This window comes from Triturus cristatus, chromosome 4_1 (assembly GCF_964204655.1).
Source record: "Triturus cristatus chromosome 4_1, aTriCri1.1, whole genome shotgun sequence".
Classification (NCBI taxonomy): Eukaryota; Metazoa; Chordata; class Amphibia; order Caudata; family Salamandridae; genus Triturus; species Triturus cristatus.
The window spans coordinates 119,728,975-119,755,293 of NC_140585.1; the positions used below are offsets into that span (position 1 = coordinate 119,728,975).

The 26,319-nt window shown below is 35.1% G+C and overlaps 27 non-coding genes across 27 annotated transcripts; all 27 read left to right on the forward strand.

The window, feature by feature from the left end:
• Positions 1-123: 123 nt before the first annotated feature.
• Positions 124-195, forward strand: TRNAD-GUC (transfer RNA aspartic acid (anticodon GUC)). The gene has a single exon. It is a non-coding gene; the product is annotated as a tRNA-Asp (tRNA).
• Positions 196-830: 635 nt separating this feature from the next.
• Positions 831-902, forward strand: TRNAD-GUC (transfer RNA aspartic acid (anticodon GUC)). The gene has a single exon. It is a non-coding gene; the product is annotated as a tRNA-Asp (tRNA).
• Positions 903-2,245: 1,343 nt separating this feature from the next.
• TRNAD-GUC (transfer RNA aspartic acid (anticodon GUC)) lies at positions 2,246-2,317 on the forward strand. Its single transcript has one exon. It is a non-coding gene; the product is annotated as a tRNA-Asp (tRNA).
• Positions 2,318-3,658: 1,341 nt separating this feature from the next.
• TRNAD-GUC (transfer RNA aspartic acid (anticodon GUC)) lies at positions 3,659-3,730 on the forward strand. The gene has a single exon. It is a non-coding gene; the product is annotated as a tRNA-Asp (tRNA).
• A 1,337-nt stretch (positions 3,731-5,067) lies between these two features.
• Positions 5,068-5,139, forward strand: TRNAD-GUC (transfer RNA aspartic acid (anticodon GUC)). Its single transcript has one exon. It is a non-coding gene; the product is annotated as a tRNA-Asp (tRNA).
• Positions 5,140-5,774: 635 nt separating this feature from the next.
• On the forward strand, positions 5,775-5,846 carry TRNAD-GUC (transfer RNA aspartic acid (anticodon GUC)). The gene has a single exon. It is a non-coding gene; the product is annotated as a tRNA-Asp (tRNA).
• A 625-nt stretch (positions 5,847-6,471) lies between these two features.
• On the forward strand, positions 6,472-6,543 carry TRNAD-GUC (transfer RNA aspartic acid (anticodon GUC)). Its single transcript has one exon. It is a non-coding gene; the product is annotated as a tRNA-Asp (tRNA).
• Positions 6,544-7,181: 638 nt separating this feature from the next.
• TRNAD-GUC (transfer RNA aspartic acid (anticodon GUC)) lies at positions 7,182-7,253 on the forward strand. Its single transcript has one exon. It is a non-coding gene; the product is annotated as a tRNA-Asp (tRNA).
• A 640-nt stretch (positions 7,254-7,893) lies between these two features.
• TRNAD-GUC (transfer RNA aspartic acid (anticodon GUC)) lies at positions 7,894-7,965 on the forward strand. The gene has a single exon. It is a non-coding gene; the product is annotated as a tRNA-Asp (tRNA).
• A 1,341-nt stretch (positions 7,966-9,306) lies between these two features.
• Positions 9,307-9,378, forward strand: TRNAD-GUC (transfer RNA aspartic acid (anticodon GUC)). Its single transcript has one exon. It is a non-coding gene; the product is annotated as a tRNA-Asp (tRNA).
• Positions 9,379-10,014: 636 nt separating this feature from the next.
• On the forward strand, positions 10,015-10,086 carry TRNAD-GUC (transfer RNA aspartic acid (anticodon GUC)). The gene has a single exon. It is a non-coding gene; the product is annotated as a tRNA-Asp (tRNA).
• Positions 10,087-10,711: 625 nt separating this feature from the next.
• Positions 10,712-10,783, forward strand: TRNAD-GUC (transfer RNA aspartic acid (anticodon GUC)). The gene has a single exon. It is a non-coding gene; the product is annotated as a tRNA-Asp (tRNA).
• A 638-nt stretch (positions 10,784-11,421) lies between these two features.
• On the forward strand, positions 11,422-11,493 carry TRNAD-GUC (transfer RNA aspartic acid (anticodon GUC)). Its single transcript has one exon. It is a non-coding gene; the product is annotated as a tRNA-Asp (tRNA).
• A 633-nt stretch (positions 11,494-12,126) lies between these two features.
• On the forward strand, positions 12,127-12,198 carry TRNAD-GUC (transfer RNA aspartic acid (anticodon GUC)). Its single transcript has one exon. It is a non-coding gene; the product is annotated as a tRNA-Asp (tRNA).
• A 1,335-nt stretch (positions 12,199-13,533) lies between these two features.
• On the forward strand, positions 13,534-13,605 carry TRNAD-GUC (transfer RNA aspartic acid (anticodon GUC)). The gene has a single exon. It is a non-coding gene; the product is annotated as a tRNA-Asp (tRNA).
• A 633-nt stretch (positions 13,606-14,238) lies between these two features.
• On the forward strand, positions 14,239-14,310 carry TRNAD-GUC (transfer RNA aspartic acid (anticodon GUC)). Its single transcript has one exon. It is a non-coding gene; the product is annotated as a tRNA-Asp (tRNA).
• A 623-nt stretch (positions 14,311-14,933) lies between these two features.
• Positions 14,934-15,005, forward strand: TRNAD-GUC (transfer RNA aspartic acid (anticodon GUC)). Its single transcript has one exon. It is a non-coding gene; the product is annotated as a tRNA-Asp (tRNA).
• A 1,335-nt stretch (positions 15,006-16,340) lies between these two features.
• TRNAD-GUC (transfer RNA aspartic acid (anticodon GUC)) lies at positions 16,341-16,412 on the forward strand. The gene has a single exon. It is a non-coding gene; the product is annotated as a tRNA-Asp (tRNA).
• A 633-nt stretch (positions 16,413-17,045) lies between these two features.
• On the forward strand, positions 17,046-17,117 carry TRNAD-GUC (transfer RNA aspartic acid (anticodon GUC)). The gene has a single exon. It is a non-coding gene; the product is annotated as a tRNA-Asp (tRNA).
• A 1,333-nt stretch (positions 17,118-18,450) lies between these two features.
• TRNAD-GUC (transfer RNA aspartic acid (anticodon GUC)) lies at positions 18,451-18,522 on the forward strand. The gene has a single exon. It is a non-coding gene; the product is annotated as a tRNA-Asp (tRNA).
• A 633-nt stretch (positions 18,523-19,155) lies between these two features.
• TRNAD-GUC (transfer RNA aspartic acid (anticodon GUC)) lies at positions 19,156-19,227 on the forward strand. The gene has a single exon. It is a non-coding gene; the product is annotated as a tRNA-Asp (tRNA).
• A 1,335-nt stretch (positions 19,228-20,562) lies between these two features.
• On the forward strand, positions 20,563-20,634 carry TRNAD-GUC (transfer RNA aspartic acid (anticodon GUC)). Its single transcript has one exon. It is a non-coding gene; the product is annotated as a tRNA-Asp (tRNA).
• A 1,339-nt stretch (positions 20,635-21,973) lies between these two features.
• TRNAD-GUC (transfer RNA aspartic acid (anticodon GUC)) lies at positions 21,974-22,045 on the forward strand. The gene has a single exon. It is a non-coding gene; the product is annotated as a tRNA-Asp (tRNA).
• A 633-nt stretch (positions 22,046-22,678) lies between these two features.
• On the forward strand, positions 22,679-22,750 carry TRNAD-GUC (transfer RNA aspartic acid (anticodon GUC)). The gene has a single exon. It is a non-coding gene; the product is annotated as a tRNA-Asp (tRNA).
• Positions 22,751-24,091: 1,341 nt separating this feature from the next.
• Positions 24,092-24,163, forward strand: TRNAD-GUC (transfer RNA aspartic acid (anticodon GUC)). Its single transcript has one exon. It is a non-coding gene; the product is annotated as a tRNA-Asp (tRNA).
• A 1,339-nt stretch (positions 24,164-25,502) lies between these two features.
• TRNAD-GUC (transfer RNA aspartic acid (anticodon GUC)) lies at positions 25,503-25,574 on the forward strand. The gene has a single exon. It is a non-coding gene; the product is annotated as a tRNA-Asp (tRNA).
• A 643-nt stretch (positions 25,575-26,217) lies between these two features.
• TRNAD-GUC (transfer RNA aspartic acid (anticodon GUC)) lies at positions 26,218-26,289 on the forward strand. The gene has a single exon. It is a non-coding gene; the product is annotated as a tRNA-Asp (tRNA).
• The last annotated feature ends 30 nt before the right edge of the window (positions 26,290-26,319 follow it).

A 26,319-nucleotide genomic window follows, 5' to 3' on the forward strand; every position in this document is an offset into this window, starting at 1 on the left:
TTATGAAAAAAGATTACTTCTCCTAACCAAAAGAAGCAAAGCTGCCTATTACAATACTGTGAATTGATTGAGGGCATGCCCTAACCTCATGAAGGTGAGCACTGTTGAAATGAAGCCAATATGTCCTCGTTAGTATAGTGGTCAGTATCCCCGCCTGTCACGCGGGAGACCGGGGTTCAATTCCCCGACGGGGAGACGATTCCTTTTATTCACACAATTAAATAAAATGATGTACTTAATAACATTGTAAACTATATTTGTCATTATCCTTGTCTATAACGATTGAGATAAACGTTGAATTCAGTGATGGCCAAATTGCTTACAGATGTGTTAACTAAAAGTCAGAATATGCTCTGAATATTTCAATCTGCACAGACCATACCATCAAAAAAAATTTACATCTATAATCTAATGGAAATGGAATGAAGCAGTGGGGAATCTTATGCTTCTGCTCAACTCTAGGGGCTAGATTTAGAAGTGGAGTGGATGCTTTTTGTTAGTAGTGACCCCTGGTGGTAAATGGTTATAAGCTGCAAATGGTAAAGTGAGCTGATAGTATATATATATATATATATATATATATATATACATATACATAGATAGATAGAAAGATAGATAGACAGATCGATAGATAGGTATTTATTTTAATCAATCATTTCTTATTAAAGCAGATTATTTTTGGCTAGGAATTTCTGATTTGTAATCATTTATGAAAAAAGATTGCTTCTCCTAACCAAAGGAAGCAAAGCTGCCTATTACAATACTGTGAATTGATTGAGGGCATGCCCTAACCTCATGGAGGTGAGCACTGTTGAACTGAAGCCAATATGTCCTCGTTAGTATAGTGGTCAGTATCCCCGCCTGTCACGCGGGAGACCGGGGTTCAATTCCCCGACGGGGAGACGATTCCTTTTATTCACACAATTAAATAAAATGATGTACTTAATAACATTGTAAACTATATTTGTCATTATCCTTGTCTATTACGATTGAGATAAACGTTGAATTCAGTGATGGCCAAATTGCTTACAGATGTGTTAACTAAAAGTCAGAATATGCTCTGAATATTTCAATCTGCACAGACCATACCATCAAAAACAATTTACATCTATAATCTAATGGAAATGGAATGAAGCAGTGGGGAATCTTATGCTTCTGCTCAACTCTAGGGGCTAGATTTAGAAGTGGAGTGGATGCTTTTTGTTAGTAGTGACCCCTGGTGGTAAATGGTTATAAGCTGCAAATGGTAAAGTGAGCTGATTGTATATATATATATATATATATATATATATATATACATAGATAGATAGAAAGATAGATAGACAGATCGATAAATAGGTATTTATTTTAATCAATCATTTCTTATTAAAGCAGATTATTTTTGGCTAGGAATTTCTGATTTGTAATCATTTATGAAAAAAGATTGCTTCTCCTAACCAAAAGAAGCAAAGCTGCCTATTACAATACTGTGAATTGATTGAGGGCATGCCCTAACCTCATGGAGGTGAGCACTGTTGAACTGAAGCCAATATGTCCTCGTTAGTATAGTGGTCAGTATCCCCGCCTGTCACGCGGCAGACCGGGGTTCAATTCCCCGACGGGGAGACGATTCCTTTTATTCACACAATTAAATAAAATGATGTACTTAATAACATTGTAAACTATATTTGTCATTATCCTTCTCTATTACGATTGAGATAAACGTTGAATTCAGTGATGGCCAAATTGCTTACAGATGTGTTAACTAAAAGTCAGAATATGCTCTGAATATTTCAATATGCACAGACCATACCATCAAAAACAATTTACATCTGTAATCTAATGGAAAATGGAATGAAGCAGTGGGGAATCTTATGCTTCTGCTCAACTCTAGGGGCTGGATTTAGAAGTGGAGTGGATGCTTTTTGTTAGTAGTGACCCCTGGTGGTAAATGGTTATAAGCTGCAAATGGTAAAGTGAGCTGATTGTATATATATATATATATATATATATATATATATATACATATACATAGATAGATAGAAAGATAGATAGACAGATCGATAGATAGGTATTTATTTTAATCAATCATTTCTTATTAAAGCAGATTCTTTTTGGCTAGGAATTTCTGATTTGTAATCATTTATGAAAAAAGATTGCTTCTCCTAACCAAAGGAAGCAAAGCTGCCTATTACAATACTGTGAATTGATTGAGGGCATGCCCTAACCTCATGGAGGTGAGCACTGTTGAACTGAAGCCAATATGTCCTCGTTAGTATAGTGGTCAGTATCCCCGCCTGTCACGCGGGAGACCGGGGTTCAATTCCCCGACGGGGAGACGATTCCTTTTATTCACACAATTAAATAAAATGATGTACTTAATAACATTGTAAACTATATTTGTCATTATCCTTGTCTATTACGATTGAGATAAACGTTGAATTCAGTGATGGCCAAATTGCTTACAGATGTGTTAACTAAAAGTCAGAATATGCTCTGAATATTTCAATCTGCACAGACCATACCATCAAAAACAATTTACATCTATAATCTAATGGAAATGGAATGAAGCAGTGGGGAATCTTATGCTTCTGCTCAACTCTAGGGGCTAGATTTAGAAGTGGAGTGGATGCTTTTTGTTAGTAGTGACCCCTGGTGGTAAATGGTTATAAGCTGCAAATGGTAAAGTGAGCTGATTGTATATATATATATATATATATACATATACATAGATAGATAGAAAGATAGATAGACAGATCGATAAATAGGTATTTATTTTAATCAATCATTTCTTATTAAAGCAGATTATTTTTGGCTAGGAATTTCTGATTTGTAATCATTTATGAAAAAAGATTGCTTCTCCTAACCAAAAGAAGCAAAGCTGCCTATTACAATACTGTGAATTGATTGAGGGCATGCCCTAACCTCATGGAGGTGAGCACTGTTGAACTGAAGCCAATATGTCCTCGTTAGTATAGTGGTCAGTATCCCCGCCTGTCACGCGGCAGACCGGGGTTCAATTCCCCGACGGGGAGACGATTCCTTTTATTCACACAATTAAATAAAATGATGTACTTAATAACATTGTAAACTATATTTGTCATTATCCTTCTCTATTACGATTGAGATAAACGTTGAATTCAGTGATGGCCAAATTGCTTACAGATGTGTTAACTAAAAGTCAGAATATGCTCTGAATATTTCAATCTGCACAGACCATACCATCAAAAACAATTTACATCTGTAATCTAATGGAAAATGGAATGAAGCAGTGGGGAATCTTATGCTTCTGCTCAACTCTAGGGGCTGGATTTAGAAGTGGAGTGGATACTTTTTGTTAGTAGTGACCCCTGGTGGTAAATGGTTATAAGCTGCAAATGGTAAAGTGAGCTGATTGTATATATATATATATATATATATATATATATATATATATATATATACATAGATAGATAGAAAGATAGATAGACAGATCGATAAATAGGTATTTATTTTAATCAATCATTTCTTATTAAAGCAGATTATTTTTAGCTAGGAATTTCTGATTTGTAATCATTTATGAAAAAAGATTACTTCTCCTAACCAAAAGAAGCAAAGCTGCCTATTACAATACTGTGAATTGATTGAGGGCATGCCCTAACCTCATGAAGGTGAGCACTGTTGAACTGACGCCAATATGTCCTCGTTAGTATAGTGGTCAGTATCCCCGCCTGTCACGCGGGAGACCGGGGTTCAATTCCCCGACGGGGAGACGATTCCTTTTATTCACACAATTAAATAAAATGATGTACTTAATAACATTGTAAACTATATTTGTCATTATCCTTGTCTATTACGATTGAGATAAACGTTGAATTCAGTGATGGCCAAATTGCTTACAGATGTGTTAACTAAAAGTCAGAATATGCTCTGAATATTTCAATCTGCACAGACCATACCATCAAAAACAATTTACATCTATAATCTAATGGAAATGGAATGAAGCAGTGGGGAATCTTATGCTTCTGCTCAACTCTAGGGGCTAGATTTAGAAGTGGAGTGGATGCTTTTTGTTAGTAGTGACCCCTGGTGGTAAATGGTTATAAGCTGCAAATGGTAAAGTGAGCTGATTGTATATATATATATATATATATACATATACATAGATAGATAGAAAGATAGATAGACAGATCGATAAATAGGTATTTATTTTAATCAATCATTTCTTATTAAAGCAGATTATTTTTGGCTAGGAATTTCTGATTTGTAATCATTTATGAAAAAAGATTGCTTCTCCTAACCAAAAGAAGCAAAGCTGCCTATTACAATACTGTGAATTGATTGAGGGCATGCCCTAACCTCATGGAGGTGAGCACTGTTGAACTGAAGCCAATATGTCCTCGTTAGTATAGTGGTCAGTATCCCCGCCTGTCACGCGGCAGACCGGGGTTCAATTCCCCGACGGGGAGACGATTCCTTTTATTCACACAATTAAATAAAATGATGTACTTAATAACATTGTAAACTATATTTGTCATTATCCTTCTCTATTACGATTGAGATAAACGTTGAATTCAGTGATGGCCAAATTGCTTACAGATGTGTTAACTAAAAGTCAGAATATGCTCTGAATATTTCAATCTGCACAGACCATACCATCAAAAACAATTTACATCTGTAATCTAATGGAAAATGGAATGAAGCAGTGGGGAATCTTATGCTTCTGCTCAACTCTAGGGGCTGGATTTAGAAGTGGAGTGGATACTTTTTGTTAGTAGTGACCCCTGGTGGTAAATGGTTATAAGCTGCAAATGGTAAAGTGAGCTGATTGTATATATATATATATATATATATATATATATATATATATATACATAGATAGATAGAAAGATAGATAGACAGATCGATAAATAGGTATTTATTTTAATCAATCATTTCTTATTAAAGCAGATTATTTTTAGCTAGGAATTTCTGATTTGTAATCATTTATGAAAAAAGATTACTTCTCCTAACCAAAAGAAGCAAAGCTGCCTATTACAATACTGTGAATTGATTGAGGGCATGCCCTAACCTCATGAAGGTGAGCACTGTTGAACTGAAGCCAATATGTCCTCGTTAGTATAGTGGTCAGTATCCCCGCCTGTCACGCGGGAGACCGGGGTTCAATTCCCCGACGGGGAGACGATTCCTTTTATTCACACAATTAAATAAAATGATGTACTTAATAACATTGTAAACTATATTTGTCATTATCCTTGTCTATTACGATTGAGATAAACGTTGAATTCAGTGATGGCCAAATTGCTTACAGATGTGTTAACTAAAAGTCAGAATATGCTCTGAATATTTCAATCTGCACAGACCATACCATCAAAAAAAATTTACATCTATAATCTAATGGAAATGGAATGAAGCAGTGGGGAATCTTATGCTTCTGCTCAACTCTAGGGGCTAGATTTAGAAGTGGAGTGGATGCTTTTTGTTAGTAGTGACCCCTGGTGGTAAATGGTTATAAGCTGCAAATGGTAAAGTGAGCTGATAGTATATATATATATATATATATATATATATATACATATACATAGATAGATAGAAAGATAGATAGACAGATCGATAGATAGGTATTTATTTTAATCAATCATTTCTTATTAAAGCAGATTATTTTTGGCTAGGAATTTCTGATTTGTAATCATTTATGAAAAAAGATTGCTTCTCCTAACCAAAGGAAGCAAAGCTGCCTATTACAATACTGTGAATTGATTGAGGGCATGCCCTAACCTCATGGAGGTGAGCACTGTTGAACTGAAGCCAATATGTCCTCGTTAGTATAGTGGTCAGTATCCCCGCCTGTCACGCGGGAGACCGGGGTTCAATTCCCCGACGGGGAGACGATTCCTTTTATTCACACAATTAAATAAAATGATGTACTTAATAACATTGTAAACTATATTTGTCATTATCCTTGTCTATTACGATTGAGATAAACGTTGAATTCAGTGATGGCCAAATTGCTTACAGATGTGTTAACTAAAAGTCAGAATATGCTCTGAATATTTCAATCTGCACAGACCATACCATCAAAAACAATTTACATCTATAATCTAATGGAAATGGAATGAAGCAGTGGGGAATCTTATGCTTCTGCTCAACTCTAGGGGCTAGATTTAGAAGTGGAGTGGATGCTTTTTGTTAGTAGTGACCCCTGGTGGTAAATGGTTATAAGCTGCAAATGGTAAAGTGAGCTGATTGTATATATATATATATATACATACATATACATAGATAGATAGAAAGATAGATAGACAGATCGATAAATAGGTATTTATTTTAATCAATCATTTCTTATTAAAGCAGATTATTTTTGGCTAGGAATTTCTGATTTGTAATCATTTATGAAAAAAGATTGCTTCTCCTAACCAAAGGAAGCAAAGCTGCCTATTACAATACTGTGAATTGATTGAGGGCATGCCCTAACCTCATGGAGGTGAGCACTGTTGAACTGAAGCCAATATGTCCTCGTTAGTATAGTGGTCAGTATCCCCGCCTGTCACGCGGGAGACCGGGGTTCAATTCCCCGACGGGGAGACGATTCCTTTTATTCACACAATTAAATAAAATGATGTACTTAATAACATTGTAAACTATATTTGTCATTATCCTTGTCTATTACGATTGAGATAAACGTTGAATTCAGTGATGGCCAAATTGCTTACAGATGTGTTAACTAAAAGTCAGAATATGCTCTGAATATTTCAATCTGCACAGACCATACCATCAAAAACAATTTACATCTGTAATCTAATGGAAAATGGAATGAAGCAGTGGGGAATCTTATGCTTCTGCTCAACTCTAGGGGCTGGATTTAGAAGTGGAGTGGATGCTTTTTGTTAGTAGTGACCCCTGGTGGTAAATGGTTATAAGCTGCAAATGGTAAAGTGAGCTGATTGTATATATATATATATATATATATATATATATATATATATACATAGATAGATAGAAAGATAGATAGACAGATCGATAAATAGGTATTTATTTTAATCAATCATTTCTTATTAAAGCAGATTATTTTTAGCTAGGAATTTCTGATTTGTAATCATTTATGAAAAAAGATTACTTCTCCTAACCAAAAGAAGCAAAGCTGCCTATTACAATACTGTGAATTGATTGAGGGCATGCCCTAACCTCATGAAGGTGAGCACTGTTGAACTGAAGCCAATATGTCCTCGTTAGTATAGTGGTCAGTATCCCCGCCTGTCACGCGGGAGACCGGGGTTCAATTCCCCGACGGGGAGACGATTCCTTTTATTCACACAATTAAATAAAATGATGTACTTAATAACATTGTAAACTATATTTGTCATTATCCTTCTCTATTACGATTGAGATAAACGTTGAATTCAGTGATGGCCAAATTGCTTACAGATGTGTTAACTAAAAGTCAGAATATGCTCTGAATATTTCAATCTGCACAGACCATACCATCAAAAACAATTTACATCTGTAATCTAATGGAAAATGGAATGAAGCAGTGGGGAATCTTATGCTTCTGCTCAACTCTAGGGGCTGGATTTAGAAGTGGAGTGGATGCTTTTTGTTAGTAGTGACCCCTGGTGGTAAATGGTTATAAGCTGCAAATGGTAAAGTGAGCTGATTGTATATATATATATATATATATATATATATATATATACATATACATAGATAGATAGAAAGATAGATAGACAGATCGATAAATAGGTATTTATTTTAATCAATCATTTCTTATTAAAGCAGATTATTTTTAGCTAGGAATTTCTGATTTGTAATGATTTATGAAAAAAGATTGCTTCTCCTAACCAAAGGAAGCAAAGCTGCCTATTACAATACTGTGAATTGATTGAGGGCATGCCCTAACCTCATGGAGGTGAGCACTGTTGAACTGAAGCCAATATGTCCTCGTTAGTATAGTGGTCAGTATCCCCGCCTGTCACGCGGGAGACCGGGGTTCAATTCCCCGACGGGGAGACGATTCCTTTTATTCACACAATTAAATAAAATGATGTACTTAATAACATTGTAAACTATATTTGTCATTATCCTTGTCTATTACGATTGAGATAAACGTTGAATTCAGTGATGGCCAAATTGCTTACAGATGTGTTAACTAAAAGTCAGAATATGCTCTGAATATTTCAATCTGCACAGACCATACCATCAAAAACAATTTACATCTATAATCTAATGGAAATGGAATGAAGCAGTGGGGAATCTTATGCTTCTGCTCAACTCTAGGGGCTAGATTTAGAAGTGGAGTGGATGCTTTTTGTTAGTAGTGACCCCTGGTGGTAAATGGTTATAAGCTGCAAATGGTAAAGTGAGCTGATTGTATATATATATATATATATATACATATACATAGATAGATAGAAAGATAGATAGACAGATCGATAAATAGGTATTTATTTTAATCAATCATTTCTTATTAAAGCAGATTATTTTTGGCTAGGAATTTCTGATTTGTAATCATTTATGAAAAAAGATTGCTTCTCCTAACCAAAAGAAGCAAAGCTGCCTATTACAATACTGTGAATTGATTGAGGGCATGCCCTAACCTCATGGAGGTGAGCACTGTTGAACTGAAGCCAATATGTCCTCGTTAGTATAGTGGTCAGTATCCCCGCCTGTCACGCGGCAGACCGGGGTTCAATTCCCCGACGGGGAGACGATTCCTTTTATTCACACAATTAAATAAAATGATGTACTTAATAACATTGTAAACTATATTTGTCATTATCCTTCTCTATTACGATTGAGATAAACGTTGAATTTAGTGATGGCCAAATTGCTTACAGATGTGTTAACTAAAAGTCAGAATATGCTCCGAATATTTCAATCTGCACAGACCATACCATCAAAAACAATTTACATCTGTAATCTAATGGAAAATGGAATGAAGCAGTGGGGAATCTTATGCTTCTGCTCAACTCTAGGGGCTAGATTTAGAAGTGGAGTGGATGCTTTTTGTTAGTAGTGACCCCTGGTGGTAAATGGTTATAAGCTGCAAATGGTAAAGTGAGCTGATTGTATATATATATATATATATATATATATATATATATATATATATATACATAGATAGATAGAAAGATAGATAGACAGATCGATAAATAGGTATTTATTTTAATCAATCATTTCTTATTAAAGCAGATTATTTTTAGCTAGGAATTTCTGATTTGTAATCATTTATGAAAAAAGATTACTTCTCCTAACCAAAAGAAGCAAAGCTGCCTATTACAATACTGTGAATTGATTGAGGGCATGCCCTAACCTCATGGAGGTGAGCACTGTTGAACTGAAGCCAATATGTCCTCGTTAGTATAGTGGTCAGTATCCCCGCCTGTCACGCGGGAGACCGGGGTTCAATTCCCCGACGGGGAGACGATTCCTTTTATTCACACAATTAAATAAAATGATGTACTTAATAACATTGTAAACTATATTTGTCATTATCCTTGTCTATTACGATTGAGATAAACGTTGAATTCAGTGATGGCCAAATTGCTTACAGATGTGTTAACTAAAAGTCAGAATATGCTCTGAATATTTCAATCTGCACAGACCATACCATCAAAAACAATTTACATCTGTAATCTAATGGAAAATGGAATGAAGCAGTGGGGAATCTTATGCTTCTGCTCAACTCTAGGGGCTGGATTTAGAAGTGGAGTGGATGCTTTTTGTTAGTAGTGACCCCTGGTGGTAAATGGTTATAAGCTGCAAATGGTAAAGTGAGCTGATTGTATATATATATATATATATATATATATATATATATATATATACATAGATAGAAAGATAGATAGACAGATCGATAAATAGGTATTTATTTTAATCAATCATTTCTTATTAAAGCAGATTATTTTTAGCTAGGAATTTCTGATTTGTAATCATTTATGAAAAAAGATTACTTCTCCTAACCAAAAGAAGCAAAGCTGCCTATTACAATACTGTGAATTGATTGAGGGCATGCCCTAACCTCATGAAGGTGAGCACTGTTGAACTGAAGCCAATATGTCCTCGTTAGTATAGTGGTCAGTATCCCCGCCTGTCACGCGGGAGACCGGGGTTCAATTCCCCGACGGGGAGACGATTCCTTTTATTCACACAATTAAATAAAATGATGTACTTAATAACATTGTAAACTATATTTGTCATTATCCTTGTCTATTACGATTGAGATAAACGTTGAATTCAGTGATGGCCAAATTGCTTACAGATGTGTTAACTAAAAGTCAGAATATGCTCTGAATATTTCAATCTGCACAGACCATACCATCAAAAACAATTTACATCTATAATCTAATGGAAATGGAATGAAGCAGTGGGGAATCTTATGCTTCTGCTCAACTCTAGGGGCTAGATTTAGAAGTGGAGTGGATGCTTTTTGTTAGTAGTGACCCCTGGTGGTAAATGGTTATAAGCTGCAAATGGTAAAGTGAGCTGATTGTATATATATATATATATACATACATATACATAGATAGATAGAAAGATAGATAGACAGATCGATAAATAGGTATTTATTTTAATCAATCATTTCTTATTAAAGCAGATTATTTTTGGCTAGGAATTTCTGATTTGTAATCATTTATGAAAAAAGATTGCTTCTCCTAACCAAAGGAAGCAAAGCTGCCTATTACAATACTGTGAATTGATTGAGGGCATGCCCTAACCTCATGGAGGTGAGCACTGTTGAACTGAAGCCAATATGTCCTCGTTAGTATAGTGGTCAGTATCCCCGCCTGTCACGCGGGAGACCGGGGTTCAATTCCCCGACGGGGAGACGATTCCTTTTATTCACACAATTAAATAAAATGATGTACTTAATAACATTGTAAACTATATTTGTCATTATCCTTGTCTATTACGATTGAGATAAACGTTGAATTCAGTGATGGCCAAATTGCTTACAGATGTGTTAACTAAAAGTCAGAATATGCTCTGAATATTTCAATCTGCACAGACCATACCATCAAAAACAATTTACATCTGTAATCTAATGGAAAATGGAATGAAGCAGTGGGGAATCTTATGCTTCTGCTCAACTCTAGGGGCTGGATTTAGAAGTGGAGTGGATGCTTTTTGTTAGTAGTGACCCCTGGTGGTAAATGGTTATAAGCTGCAAATGGTAAAGTGAGCTGATTGTATATATATATATATATATATATATATATATATATATATACATAGATAGATAGAAAGATAGATAGACAGATCGATAAATAGGTATTTATTTTAATCAATCATTTCTTATTAAAGCAGATTATTTTTAGCTAGGAATTTCTGATTTGTAATCATTTATGAAAAAAGATTACTTCTCCTAACCAAAAGAAGCAAAGCTGCCTATTACAATACTGTGAATTGATTGAGGGCATGCCCTAACCTCATGAAGGTGAGCACTGTTGAACTGAAGCCAATATGTCCTCGTTAGTATAGTGGTCAGTATCCCCGCCTGTCACGCGGGAGACCGGGGTTCAATTCCCCGACGGGGAGACGATTCCTTTTATTCACACAATTAAATAAAATGATGTACTTAATAACATTGTAAACTATATTTGTCATTATCCTTGTCTATTACGATTGAGATAAACGTTGAATTCAGTGATGGCCAAATTGCTTACAGATGTGTTAACTAAAAGTCAGAATATGCTCTGAATATTTCAATCTGCACAGACCATACCATCAAAAAAAATTTACATCTATAATCTAATGGAAATGGAATGAAGCAGTGGGGAATCTTATGCTTCTGCTCAACTCTAGGGGCTAGATTTAGAAGTGGAGTGGATGCTTTTTGTTAGTAGTGACCCCTGGTGGTAAATGGTTATAAGCTGCAAATGGTAAAGTGAGCTGATAGTATATATATATATATATATATATATATATACATATACATAGATAGATAGAAAGATAGATAGACAGATCGATAGATAGGTATTTATTTTAATCAATCATTTCTTATTAAAGCAGATTATTTTTGGCTAGGAATTTCTGATTTGTAATCATTTATGAAAAAAGATTGCTTCTCCTAACCAAAGGAAGCAAAGCTGCCTATTACAATACTGTGAATTGATTGAGGGCATGCCCTAACCTCATGGAGGTGAGCACTGTTGAACTGAAGCCAATATGTCCTCGTTAGTATAGTGGTCAGTATCCCCGCCTGTCACGCGGGAGACCGGGGTTCAATTCCCCGACGGGGAGACGATTCCTTTTATTCACACAATTAAATAAAATGATGTACTTAATAACATTGTAAACTATATTTGTCATTATCCTTGTCTATTACGATTGAGATAAACGTTGAATTCAGTGATGGCCAAATTGCTTACAGATGTGTTAACTAAAAGTCAGAATATGCTCTGAATATTTCAATCTGCACAGACCATACCATCAAAAACAATTTACATCTATAATCTAATGGAAATGGAATGAAGCAGTGGGGAATCTTATGCTTCTGCTCAACTCTAGGGGCTAGATTTAGAAGTGGAGTGGATGCTTTTTGTTAGTAGTGACCCCTGGTGGTAAATGGTTATAAGCTGCAAATGGTAAAGTGAGCTGATTGTATATATATATATATATATACATATACATAGATAGATAGAAAGATAGATAGACAGATCGATAAATAGGTATTTATTTTAATCAATCATTTCTTATTAAAGCAGATTATTTTTGGCTAGGAATTTCTGATTTGTAATCATTTATGAAAAAAGATTGCTTCTCCTAACCAAAAGAAGCAAAGCTGCCTATTACAATACTGTGAATTGATTGAGGGCATGCCCTAACCTCATGGAGGTGAGCACTGTTGAACTGAAGCCAATATGTCCTCGTTAGTATAGTGGTCAGTATCCCCGCCTGTCACGCGGCAGACCGGGGTTCAATTCCCCGACGGGGAGACGATTCCTTTTATTCACACAATTAAATAAAATGATGTACTTAATAACATTGTAAACTATATTTGTCATTATCCTTCTCTATTACGATTGAGATAAACGTTGAATTCAGTGATGGCCAAATTGCTTACAGATGTGTTAACTAAAAGTCAGAATATGCTCTGAATATTTCAATCTGCACAGACCATACCATCAAAAACAATTTACATCTGTAATCTAATGGAAAATGGAATGAAGCAGTGGGGAATCTTATGCTTCTGCTCAACTCTAGGGGCTGGATTTAGAAGTGGAGTGGATGCTTTTTGTTAGTAGTGACCCCTGGTGGTAAATGGTTATAAGCTGCAAATGGTAAAGTGAGCTGATTGTATATATATATATATATATATATATATATATATATACATATACATAGATAGATAGAAAGATAGATAGACAGATCGATAAATAGGTATTTATTTTAATCAATCATTTCTTATTAAAGCAGATTATTTTTAGCTAGGAATTTCTGATTTGTAATCATTTATGAAAAAAGATTGCTTCTCCTAACCAAAGGAAGCAAAGCTGCCTATTACAATACTGTGAATTGATTGAGGGCATGCCCTAACCTCATGGAGGTGAGCACTGTTGAACTGAAGCCAATATGTCCTCGTTAGTATAGTGGTCAGTATCCCCGCCTGTCACGCGGGAGACCGGGGTTCAATTCCCCGACGGGGAGACGATTCCTTTTATTCACACAATTAAATAAAATGATGTACTTAATAACATTGTAAACTATATTTGTCATTATCCTTGTCTATTACGATTGAGATAAACGTTGAATTCAGTGATGGCCAAATTGCTTACAGATGTGTTAACTAAAAGTCAGAATATGCTCTGAATATTTCAATCTGCACAGACCATACCATCAAAAACAATTTACATCTATAATCTAATGGAAATGGAATGAAGCAGTGGGGAATCTTATGCTTCTGCTCAACTCTAGGGGCTAGATTTAGAAGTGGAGTGGATGCTTTTTGTTAGTAGTGACCCCTGGTGGTAAATGGTTATAAGCTGCAAATGGTAAAGTGAGCTGATAGTATATATATATATATATATATATATATATACATATACATAGATAGATAGAAAGATAGATAGACAGATCGATAGATAGGTATTTATTTTAATCAATCATTTCTTATTAAAGCAGATTATTTTTGGCTAGGAATTTCTGATTTGTAATCATTTATGAAAAAAGATTGCTTCTCCTAACCAAAGGAAGCAAAGCTGCCTATTACAATACTGTGAATTGATTGAGGGCATGCCCTAACCTCATGGAGGTGAGCACTGTTGAACTGAAGCCAATACGTCCTCGTTAGTATAGTGGTCAGTATCCCCGCCTGTCACGCGGGAGACCGGGGTTCAATTCCCCGACGGGGAGACGATTCCTTTTATTCACACAATTAAATAAAATGATGTACTTAATAACATTGTAAACTATATTTGTCATTATCCTTGTCTATTACGATTGAGATAAACGTTGAATTCAGTGATGGCCAAATTGCTTACAGATGTGTTAACTAAAAGTCAGAATATGCTCTGAATATTTCAATCTGCACAGACCATACCATCAAAAACAATTTACATCTATAATCTAATGGAAATGGAATGAAGCAGTGGGGAATCTTATGCTTCTGCTCAACTCTAGGGGCTAGATTTAGAAGTGGAGTGGATGCTTTTTGTTAGTAGTGACCCCTGGTGGTAAATGGTTATAAGCTGCAAATGGTAAAGTGAGCTGATTGTATATATATATATATATATACATATACATAGATAGATAGAAAGATAGATAGACAGATCGATAAATAGGTATTTATTTTAATCAATCATTTCTTATTAAAGCAGATTATTTTTGGCTAGGAATTTCTGATTTGTAATCATTTATGAAAAAAGATTGCTTCTCCTAACCAAAAGAAGCAAAGCTGCCTATTACAATACTGTGAATTGATTGAGGGCATGCCCTAACCTCATGGAGGTGAGCACTGTTGAACTGAAGCCAATATGTCCTCGTTAGTATAGTGGTCAGTATCCCCGCCTGTCACGCGGGAGACCGGGGTTCAATTCCCCGACGGGGAGACGATTCCTTTTATTCACACAATTAAATAAAATGATGTACTTAATAACATTGTAAACTATATTTGTCATTATCCTTGTCTATTACGATTGAGATAAACGTTGAATTCAGTGATGGCCAAATTGCTTACAGATGTGTTAACTAAAAGTCAGAATATGCTCTGAATATTTCAATCTGCACAGACCATACCATCAAAAACAATTTACATCTATAATCTAATGGAAATGGAATGAAGCAGTGGGGAATCTTATGCTTCTGCTCAACTCTAGGGGCTAGATTTAGAAGTGGAGTGGATGCTTTTTGTTAGTAGTGACCCCTGGTGGTAAATGGTTATAAGCTGCAAATGGTAAAGTGAGCTGATTGTATATATATATATATATATACATATACATAGATAGATAGAAAGATAGATAGACAGATCGATAAATAGGTATTTATTTTAATCAATCATTTCTTATTAAAGCAGATTATTTTTGGCTAGGAATTTCTGATTTGTAATCATTTATGAAAAAAGATTGCTTCTCCTAACCAAAAGAAGCAAAGCTGCCTATTACAATACTGTGAATTGATTGAGGGCATGCCCTAACCTCATGGAGGTGAGCACTGTTGAACTGAAGCCAATATGTCCTCGTTAGTATAGTGGTCAGTATCCCCGCCTGTCACGCGGCAGACCGGGGTTCAATTCCCCGACGGGGAGACGATTCCTTTTATTCACACAATTAAATAAAATGATGTACTTAATAACATTGTAAACTATATTTGTCATTATCCTTCTCTATTACGATTGAGATAAACGTTGAATTCAGTGATGGCCAAATTGCTTACAGATGTGTTAACTAAAAGTCAGAATATGCTCTGAATATTTCAATCTGCACAGACCATACCATCAAAAACAATTTACATCTGTAATCTAATGGAAAATGGAATGAAGCAGTGGGGAATCTTATGCTTCTGCTCAACTCTAGGGGCTGGATTTAGAAGTGGAGTGGATGCTTTTTGTTAGTAGTGACCCCTGGTGGTAAATGGTTATAAGCTGCAAATGGTAAAGTGAGCTGATTGTATATATATATATATATATATATATATATATATATACATATACATAGATAGATAGAAAGATAGATAGACAGATCGATAAATAGGTATTTATTTTAATCAATCATTTCTTATTAAAGCAGATTATTTTTAGCTAGGAATTTCTGATTTGTAATCATTTATGAAAAAAGATTGCTTCTCCTAACCAAAGGAAGCAAAGCTGCCTATTACAATACTGTGAATTGATTGAGGGCATGCCCTAACCTCATGGAGGTGAGCACTGTTGAACTGAAGCCAATATGTCCTCGTTAGTATAGTGGTCAGTATCCCCGCCTGTCACGCGGGAGACCGGGGTTCAATTCCCCGACGGGGAGACGATTCCTTTTATTCACACAATTAAATAAAATGATGTACTTAATAACATTGTAAACTATATTTGTCATTATCCTTGTCTATTACGATTGAGATAAACGTTGAATTCAGTGATGGCCAAATTGCTTACAGATGTGTTAACTAAAAGTCAGAATATGCTCTGAATATTTCAATCTGCACAGACCATACCATCAAAAACAATTTACATCTATAATCTAATGGAAATGGAATGAAGCAGTGGGGAATCTTATGCTTCTGCTCAACTCTAGGGGCTAGATTTAGAAGTGGAGTGGATGCTTTTTGTTAGTAGTGACCCCTGGTGGTAAATGGTTATAAGCTGCAAATGGTAAAGTGAGCTGATAGTATATATATATATATATATATATATATATACATATACATAGATAGATAGAAAGATAGATAGACAGATCGATAGATAGGTATTTATTTTAATCAATCATTTCTTATTAAAGCAGATTATTTTTGGCTAGGAATTTCTGATTTGTAATCATTTATGAAAAAAGATTGCTTCTCCTAACCAAAGGAAGCAAAGCTGCCTATTACAATACTGTGAATTGATTGAGGGCATGCCCTAACCTCATGGAGGTGAGCACTGTTGAACTGAAGCCAATACGTCCTCGTTAGTATAGTGGTCAGTATCCCCGCCTGTCACGCGGGAGACCGGGGTTCAATTCCCCGACGGGGAGACGATTCCTTTTATTCACACAATTAAATAAAATGATGTACTTAATAACATTGTAAACTATATTTGTCATTATCCTTGTCTATTACGATTGAGATAAACGTTGAATTCAGTGATGGCCAAATTGCTTACAGATGTGTTAACTAAAAGTCAGAATATGCTCTGAATATTTCAATCTGCACAGACCATACCATCAAAAACAATTTACATCTATAATCTAATGGAAATGGAATGAAGCAGTGGGGAATCTTATGCTTCTGCTCAACTCTAGGGGCTAGATTTAGAAGTGGAGTGGATGCTTTTTGTTAGTAGTGACCCCTGGTGGTAAATGGTTATAAGCTGCAAATGGTAAAGTGAGCTGATTGTATATATATATATATATATACATATACATAGATAGATAGAAAGATAGATAGACAGATCGATAAATAGGTATTTATTTTAATCAATCATTTCTTATTAAAGCAGATTATTTTTGGCTAGGAATTTCTGATTTGTAATCATTTATGAAAAAAGATTGCTTCTCCTAACCAAAAGAAGCAAAGCTGCCTATTACAATACTGTGAATTGATTGAGGGCATGCCCTAACCTCATGGAGGTGAGCACTGTTGAACTGAAGCCAATATGTCCTCGTTAGTATAGTGGTCAGTATCCCCGCCTGTCACGCGGCAGACCGGGGTTCAATTCCCCGACGGGGAGACGATTCCTTTTATTCACACAATTAAATAAAATGATGTACTTAATAACATTGTAAACTATATTTGTCATTATCCTTCTCTATTACGATTGAGATAAACGTTGAATTCAGTGATGGCCAAATTGCTTACAGATGTGTTAACTAAAAGTCAGAATATGCTCTGAATATTTCAATCTGCACAGACCATACCATCAAAAACAATTTACATCTGTAATCTAATGGAAAATGGAATGAAGCAGTGGGGAATCTTATGCTTCTGCTCAACTCTAGGGGCTGGATTTAGAAGTGGAGTGGATGCTTTTTGTTAGTAGTGACCCCTGGTGGTAAATGGTTATAAGCTGCAAATGGTAAAGTGAGCTGATTGTATATATATATATATATATATATATATATATATACATATACATAGATAGATAGAAAGATAGATAGACAGATCGATAAATAGGTATTTATTTTAATCAATCATTTCTTATTAAAGCAGATTATTTTTAGCTAGGAATTTCTGATTTGTAATCATTTATGAAAAAAGATTGCTTCTCCTAACCAAAGGAAGCAAAGCTGCCTATTACAATACTGTGAATTGATTGAGGGCATGCCCTAACCTCATGGAGGTGAGCACTGTTGAACTGAAGCCAATATGTCCTCGTTAGTATAGTGGTCAGTATCCCCGCCTGTCACGCGGGAGACCGGGGTTCAATTCCCCGACGGGGAGACGATTCCTTTTATTCACACAATTAAATAAAATGATGTACTTAATAACATTGTAAACTATATTTGTCATTATCCTTGTCTATTACGATTGAGATAAACGTTGAATTCAGTGATGGCCAAATTGCTTACAGATGTGTTAACTAAAAGTCAGAATATGCTCTGAATATTTCAATCTGCACAGACCATACCATCAAAAACAATTTACATCTATAATCTAATGGAAATGGAATGAAGCAGTGGGGAATCTTATGCTTCTGCTCAACTCTAGGGGCTAGATTTAGAAGTGGAGTGGATGCTTTTTGTTAGTAGTGACCCCTGGTGGTAAATGGTTATAAGCTGCAAATGGTAAAGTGAGCTGATAGTATATATATATATATATATATATATATATACATATACATAGATAGATAGAAAGATAGATAGACAGATCGATAGATAGGTATTTATTTTAATCAATCATTTCTTATTAAAGCAGATTATTTTTGGCTAGGAATTTCTGATTTGTAATCATTTATGAAAAAAGATTGCTTCTCCTAACCAAAGGAAGCAAAGCTGCCTATTACAATACTGTGAATTGATTGAGGGCATGCCCTAACCTCATGGAGGTGAGCACTGTTGAACTGAAGCCAATATGTCCTCGTTAGTATAGTGGTCAGTATCCCCGCCTGTCACGCGGGAGACCGGGGTTCAATTCCCCGACGGGGAGACGATTCCTTTTATTCACACAATTAAATAAAATGATGTACTTAATAACATTGTAAACTATATTTGTCATTATCCTTGTCTATTACGATTGAGATAAACGTTGAATTCAGTGATGGCCAAATTGCTTACAGATGTGTTAACTAAAAGTCAGAATATGCTCTGAATATTTCAATCTGCACAGACCATACCATCAAAAACAATTTACATCTATAATCTAATGGAAATGGAATGAAGCAGTGGGGAATCTTATGCTTCTGCTCAACTCTAGGGGCTAGATTTAGAAGTGGAGTGGATGCTTTTTGTTAGTAGTGACCCCTGGTGGTAAATGGTTATAAGCTGCAAATGGTAAAGTGAGCTGATTGTATATATATATATATATATACATATACATAGATAGATAGAAAGATAGATAGACAGATCGATAAATAGGTATTTATTTTAATCAATCATTTCTTATTAAAGCAGATTATTTTTGGCTAGGAATTTCTGATTTGTAATCATTTATGAAAAAAGATTGCTTCTCCTAACCAAAAGAAGCAAAGCTGCCTATTACAATACTGTGAATTGATTGAGGGCATGCCCTAACCTCATGGAGGTGAGCACTGTTGAACTGAAGCCAATATGTCCTCGTTAGTATAGTGGTCAGTATCCCCGCCTGTCACGCGGCAGACCGGGGTTCAATTCCCCGACGGGGAGACGATTCCTTTTATTCACACAATTAAATAAAATGATGTACTTAATAACATTGTAAACTATATTTGTCATTATCCTTCTCTATTACGATGGAGATAAACGTTGAATTCAGTGATGGCCAAATTGCTTACAGATGTGTTAACTAAAAGTCAGAATATGCTCTGAATATTTCAATCTGCACAGACCATACCATCAAAAACAATTTACATCTGTAATCTAATGGAAAATGGAATGAAGCAGTGGGGAATCTTATGCTTCTGCTCAACTCTAGGGGCTGGATTTAGAAGTGGAGTGGATGCTTTTTGTTAGTAGTGACCCCTGGTGGTAAATGGTTATAAGCTGCAAATGGTAAAGTGAGCTGATTGTATATATATATATATATATATATATATATATATATACATATACATAGATAGATAGAAAGATAGATAGACAGATCGATAAATAGGTATTTATTTTAATCAATCATTTCTTATTAAAGCAGATTATTTTTAGCTAGGAATTTCTGATTTGTAATCATTTATGAAAAAAGATTGCTTCTCCTAACCAAAGGAAGCAAAGCTGCCTATTACAATACTGTGAATTGATTGAGGGCATGCCCTAACCTCATGGAGGTGAGCACTGTTGAACTGAAGCCAATATGTCCTCGTTAGTATAGTGGTCAGTATCCCCGCCTGTCACGCGGGAGACCGGGGTTCAATTCCCCGACGGGGAGACGATTCCTTTTATTCACACAATTAAATAAAATGATGTACTTAATAACATTGTAAACTATATTTGTCATTATCCTTGTCTATTACGATTGAGATAAACGTTGAATTCAGTGATGGCCAAATTGCTTACAGATGTGTTAACTAAAAGTCAGAATATGCTCTGAATATTTCAATCTGCACAGACCATACCATCAAAAACAATTTACATCTATAATCTAATGGAAATGGAATGAAGCAGTGGGGAATCTTATGCTTCTGCTCAACTCTAGGGGCTAGATTTAGAAGTGGAGTGGATGCTTTTTGTTAGTAGTGACCCCTGGTGGTAAATGGTTATAAGCTGCAAATGGTAAAGTGAGCTGATTGTATATATATATATATATATATACATATACATAGATAGATAGAAAGATAGATAGACAGATCGATAAATAGGTATTTATTTTAATCAATCATTTCTTATTAAAGCAGATTATTTTTGGCTAGGAATTTCTGATTTGTAATCATTTATGAAAAAAGATTGCTTCTCCTAACCAAAAGAAGCAAAGCTGCCTATTACAATACTGTGAATTGATTGAGGGCATGCCCTAACCTCATGGAGGTGAGCACTGTTGAACTGAAGCCAATATGTCCTCGTTAGTATAGTGGTCAGTATCCCCGCCTGTCACGCAGCAGACCGGGGTTCAATTCCCCGACGGGGAGACGATTCCTTTTATTCACACAATTAAATAAAATGATGTACTTAATAACATTGTAAACTATATTTGTCATTATCCTTCTCTATTACGATTGAGATAAACGTTGAATTTAGTGATGGCCAAATTGCTTACAGATGTGTTAACTAAAAGTCAGAATATGCTCCGAATATTTCAATCTGCACAGACCATACCATCAAAAACAATTTACATCTGTAATCTAATGGAAAATGGAATGAAGCAGTGGGGAATCTTATGCTTCTGCTCAACTCTAGGGGCTAGATTTAGAAGTGGAGTGGATGCTTTTTGTTAGTAGTGACCCCTGGTGGTAAATGGTTATAAGCTGCAAATGGTAAAGTGAGCTGATTGTATATATATATATATATATATATATATATATATATATATATATACATAGATAGATAGAAAGATAGATAGACAGATCGATAAATAGGTATTTATTTTAATCAATCATTTCTTATTAAAGCAGATTATTTTTAGCTAGGAATTTCTGATTTGTAATCATTTATGAAAAAAGATTACTTCTCCTAACCAAAAGAAGCAAAGCTGCCTATTACAATACTGTGAATTGATTGAGGGCATGCCCTAACCTCATGAAGGTGAGCACTGTTGAACTGAAGCCAATATGTCCTCGTTAGTATAGTGGTCAGTATCCCCGCCTGTCACGCGGGAGACCGGGGTTCAATTCCCCGACGGGGAGACGATTCCTTTTATTCACACAATTAAATAAAATGATGTACTTAATAACATTGTAAACTATATTTGTCATTATCCTTGTCTATTACGATTGAGATAAACGTTGAATTCAGTGATGGCCAAATTGCTTACAGATGTGTTAACTAAAAGTCAGAATATGCTCTGAATATTTCAATCTGCACAGACCATACCATCAAAAAAAATTTACATCTATAATCTAATGGAAATGGAATGAAGCAGTGGGGAATCTTATGCTTCTGCTCAACTCTAGGGGCTAGATTTAGAAGTGGAGTGGATGCTTTTTGTTAGTAGTGACCCCTGGTGGTAAATGGTTATAAGCTGCAAATGGTAAAGTGAGCTGATAGTATATATATATATATATATATATATATATACATATACATAGATAGATAGAAAGATAGATAGACAGATCGATAGATAGGTATTTATTTTAATCAATCATTTCTTATTAAAGCAGATTATTTTTGGCTAGGAATTTCTGATTTGTAATCATTTATGAAAAAAGATTGCTTCTCCTAACCAAAGGAAGGAAAGCTGCCTATTACAATACTGTGAATTGATTGAGGGCATGCCCTAACCTCATGGAGGTGAGCACTGTTGAACTGAAGCCAATATGTCCTCGTTAGTATAGTGGTCAGTATCCCCGCCTGTCACGCGGGAGACCGGGGTTCAATTCCCCGACGGGGAGACGATTCCTTTTATTCACACAATTAAATAAAATGATGTACTTAATAACATTGTAAACTATATTTGTCATTATCCTTGTCTATTACGATTGAGATAAACGTTGAATTCAGTGATGGCCAAATTGCTTACAGATGTGTTAACTAAAAGTCAGAATATGCTCTGAATATTTCAATCTGCACAGACCATACCATCAAAAACAATTTACATCTATAATCTAATGGAAATGGAATGAAGCAGTGGGGAATCTTATGCTTCTGCTCAACTCTAGGGGCTAGATTTAGAAGTGGAGTGGATGCTTTTTGTTAGTAGTGACCCCTGGTGGTAAATGGTTATAAGCTGCAAATGGTAAAGTGAGCTGATTGTATATATATATATATATATATATACATATACATAGATAGATAGAAAGATAGATAGACAGATCGATAAATAGGTATTTATTTTAATCAATCATTTCTTATTAAAGCAGATTATTTTTGGCTAGGAATTTCTGATTTGTAATCATTTATGAAAAAAGATTGCTTCTCCTAACCAAAAGAAGCAAAGCTGCCTATTACAATACTGTGAATTGATTGAGGGCATGCCCTAACCTCATGGAGGTGAGCACTGTTGAACTGAAGCCAATATGTCCTCGTTAGTATAGTGGTCAGTATCCCCGCCTGTCACGCGGCAGACCGGGGTTCAATTCCCCGACGGGGAGACGATTCCTTTTATTCACACAATTAAATAAAATGATGTACTTAATAACATTGTAAACTATATTTGTCATTATCCTTCTCTATTACGATTGAGATAAACGTTGAATTCAGTGATGGCCAAATTGCTTACAGATGTGTTAACTAAAAGTCAGAATATGCTCTGAATATTTCAATCTGCACAGACCATACCATCAAAAACAATTTACATCTGTAATCTAATGGAAAATGGAATGAAGCAGTGGGGAATCTTATGCTTCTGCTCAACTCTAGGGGCTGGATTTAGAAGTGGAGTGGATGCTTTTTGTTAGTAGTGACCCCTGGTGGTAAATGGTTATAAGCTGCAAATGGTAAAGTGAGCTGATTGTATATATATATATATATATATATATATATATATATATACATATACATAGATAGATAGAAAGATAGATAGACAGATCGATAAATAGGTATTTATTTTAATCAATCATTTCTTATTAAAGCAGATTATTTTTAGCTAGGAATTTCTGATTTGTAATCATTTATGAAAAAAGATTGCTTCTCCTAACCAAAGGAAGCAAAGCTGCCTATTACAATACTGTGAATTGATTGAGGGCATGCCCTAACCTCATGGAGGTGAGCACTGTTGAACTGAAGCCAATATGTCCTCGTTAGTATAGTGGTCAGTATCCCCGCCTGTCACGCGGGAGACCGGGGTTCAATTCCCCGACGGGGAGACGATTCCTTTTATTCACACAATTAAATAAAATGATGTACTTAATAACATTGTAAACTATATTTGTCATTATCCTTGTCTATTACGATTGAGATAAACGTTGAATTCAGTGATGGCCAAATTGCTTACAGATGTGTTAACTAAAAGTCAGAATATGCTCTGAATATTTCAATCTGCACAGACCATACCATCAAAAACAATTTACATCTATAATCTAATGGAAATGGAATGAAGCAGTGGGGAATCTTATGCTTCTGCTCAACTCTAGGGGCTAGATTTAGAAGTGGAGTGGATGCTTTTTGTTAGTAGTGACCCCTGGTGGTAAATGGTTATAAGCTGCAAATGGTAAAGTGAGCTGATTGTATATATATATATATATATATACATATACATAGATAGATAGAAAGATAGATAGACAGATCGATAAATAGGTATTTATTTTAATCAATCATTTCTTATTAAAGCAGATTATTTTTGGCTAGGAATTTCTGATTTGTAATCATTTATGAAAAAAGATTGCTTCTCCTAACCAAAAGAAGCAAAGCTGCCTATTACAATACTGTGAATTGATTGAGGGCATGCCCTAACCTCATGGAGGTGAGCACTGTTGAACTGAAGCCAATATGTCCTCGTTAGTATAGTGGTCAGTATCCCCGCCTGTCACGCGGCAGACCGGGGTTCAATTCCCAGACGGGGAGACGATTCCTTTTATTCACACAATTAAATAAAATGATGTACTTAATAACATTGTAAACTATATTTGTCATTATCCTTCTCTATTACGATTGAGATAAACGTTGAATTTAGTGATGGCCAAATTGCTTACAGATGTGTTAACTAAAAGTCAGAATATGCTCTGAATATTTCAATCTGCACAGACCATACCATCAAAAACAATTTACATCTGTAATCTAATGGAAAATGGAATGAAGCAGTGGGGAATCTTATGCTTCTGCTCAACTCTAGGGGCTAGATTTAGAAGTGGAGTGGATGCTTTTTGTTAGTAGTGACCCCTGGTGGTAAATGGTTATAAGCTGCAAATGGTAAAGTGAGCTGATTGTATATATATATATATATATATATATATATATATATATATATATACATAGATAGATAGAAAGATAGATAGACAGATCGATAAATAGGTATTTATTTTAATCAATCATTTCTTATTAAAGCAGATTATTTTTAGCTAGGATTTTCTGATTTGTAATCATTTATGAAAAAAGATTACTTCTCCTAACCAAAAGAAGCAAAGCTGCCTATTACAATACTGTGAATTGATTGAGGGCATGCCCTAACCTCATGAAGGTGAGCACTGTTGAACTGAAGCCAATATGTCCTCGTTAGTATAGTGGTCAGTATCCCCGCCTGTCACGCGGGAGACCGGGGTTCAATTCCCCGACGGGGAGACGATTCCTTTTATTCACACAATTAAATAAAATGATGTACTTAATAACATTGTAAACTATATTTGTCATTATCCTTGTCTATTACGATTGAGATAAACGTTGAATTCAGTGATGGCCAAATTGCTTACAGATGTGTTAACTAAAAGTCAGAATATGCTCTGAATATTTCAATCTGCACAGACCATACCATCAAAAAAAATTTACATCTATAATCTAATGGAAATGGAATGAAGCAGTGGGGAATCTTATGCTTCTGCTCAACTCTAGGGGCTAGATTTAGAAGTGGAGTGGATGCTTTTTGTTAGTAGTGACCCCTGGTGGTAAATGGTTATAAGCTGCAAATGGTAAAGTGAGCTGATAGTATATATATATATATATATATATATATATATATATATATACATATACATAGATAGATAGAAAGATAGATAGACAGATCGATAGATAGGTATTTATTTTAATCAATCATTTCTTATTAAAGCAGATTATTTTTGGCTAGGAATTTCTGATTTGTAATCATTTATGAAAAAAGATTGCTTCTCCTAACCAAAGGAAGCAAAGCTGCCTATTACAATACTGTGAATTGATTGAGGGCATGCCCTAACCTCATGGAGGTGAGCACTGTTGAACTGAAGCCAATATGTCCTCGTTAGTATAGTGGTCAGTATCCCCGCCTGTCACGCGGGAGACCGGGGTTCAATTCCCCGACGGGGAGACGATTCCTTTTATTCACACAATTAAATAA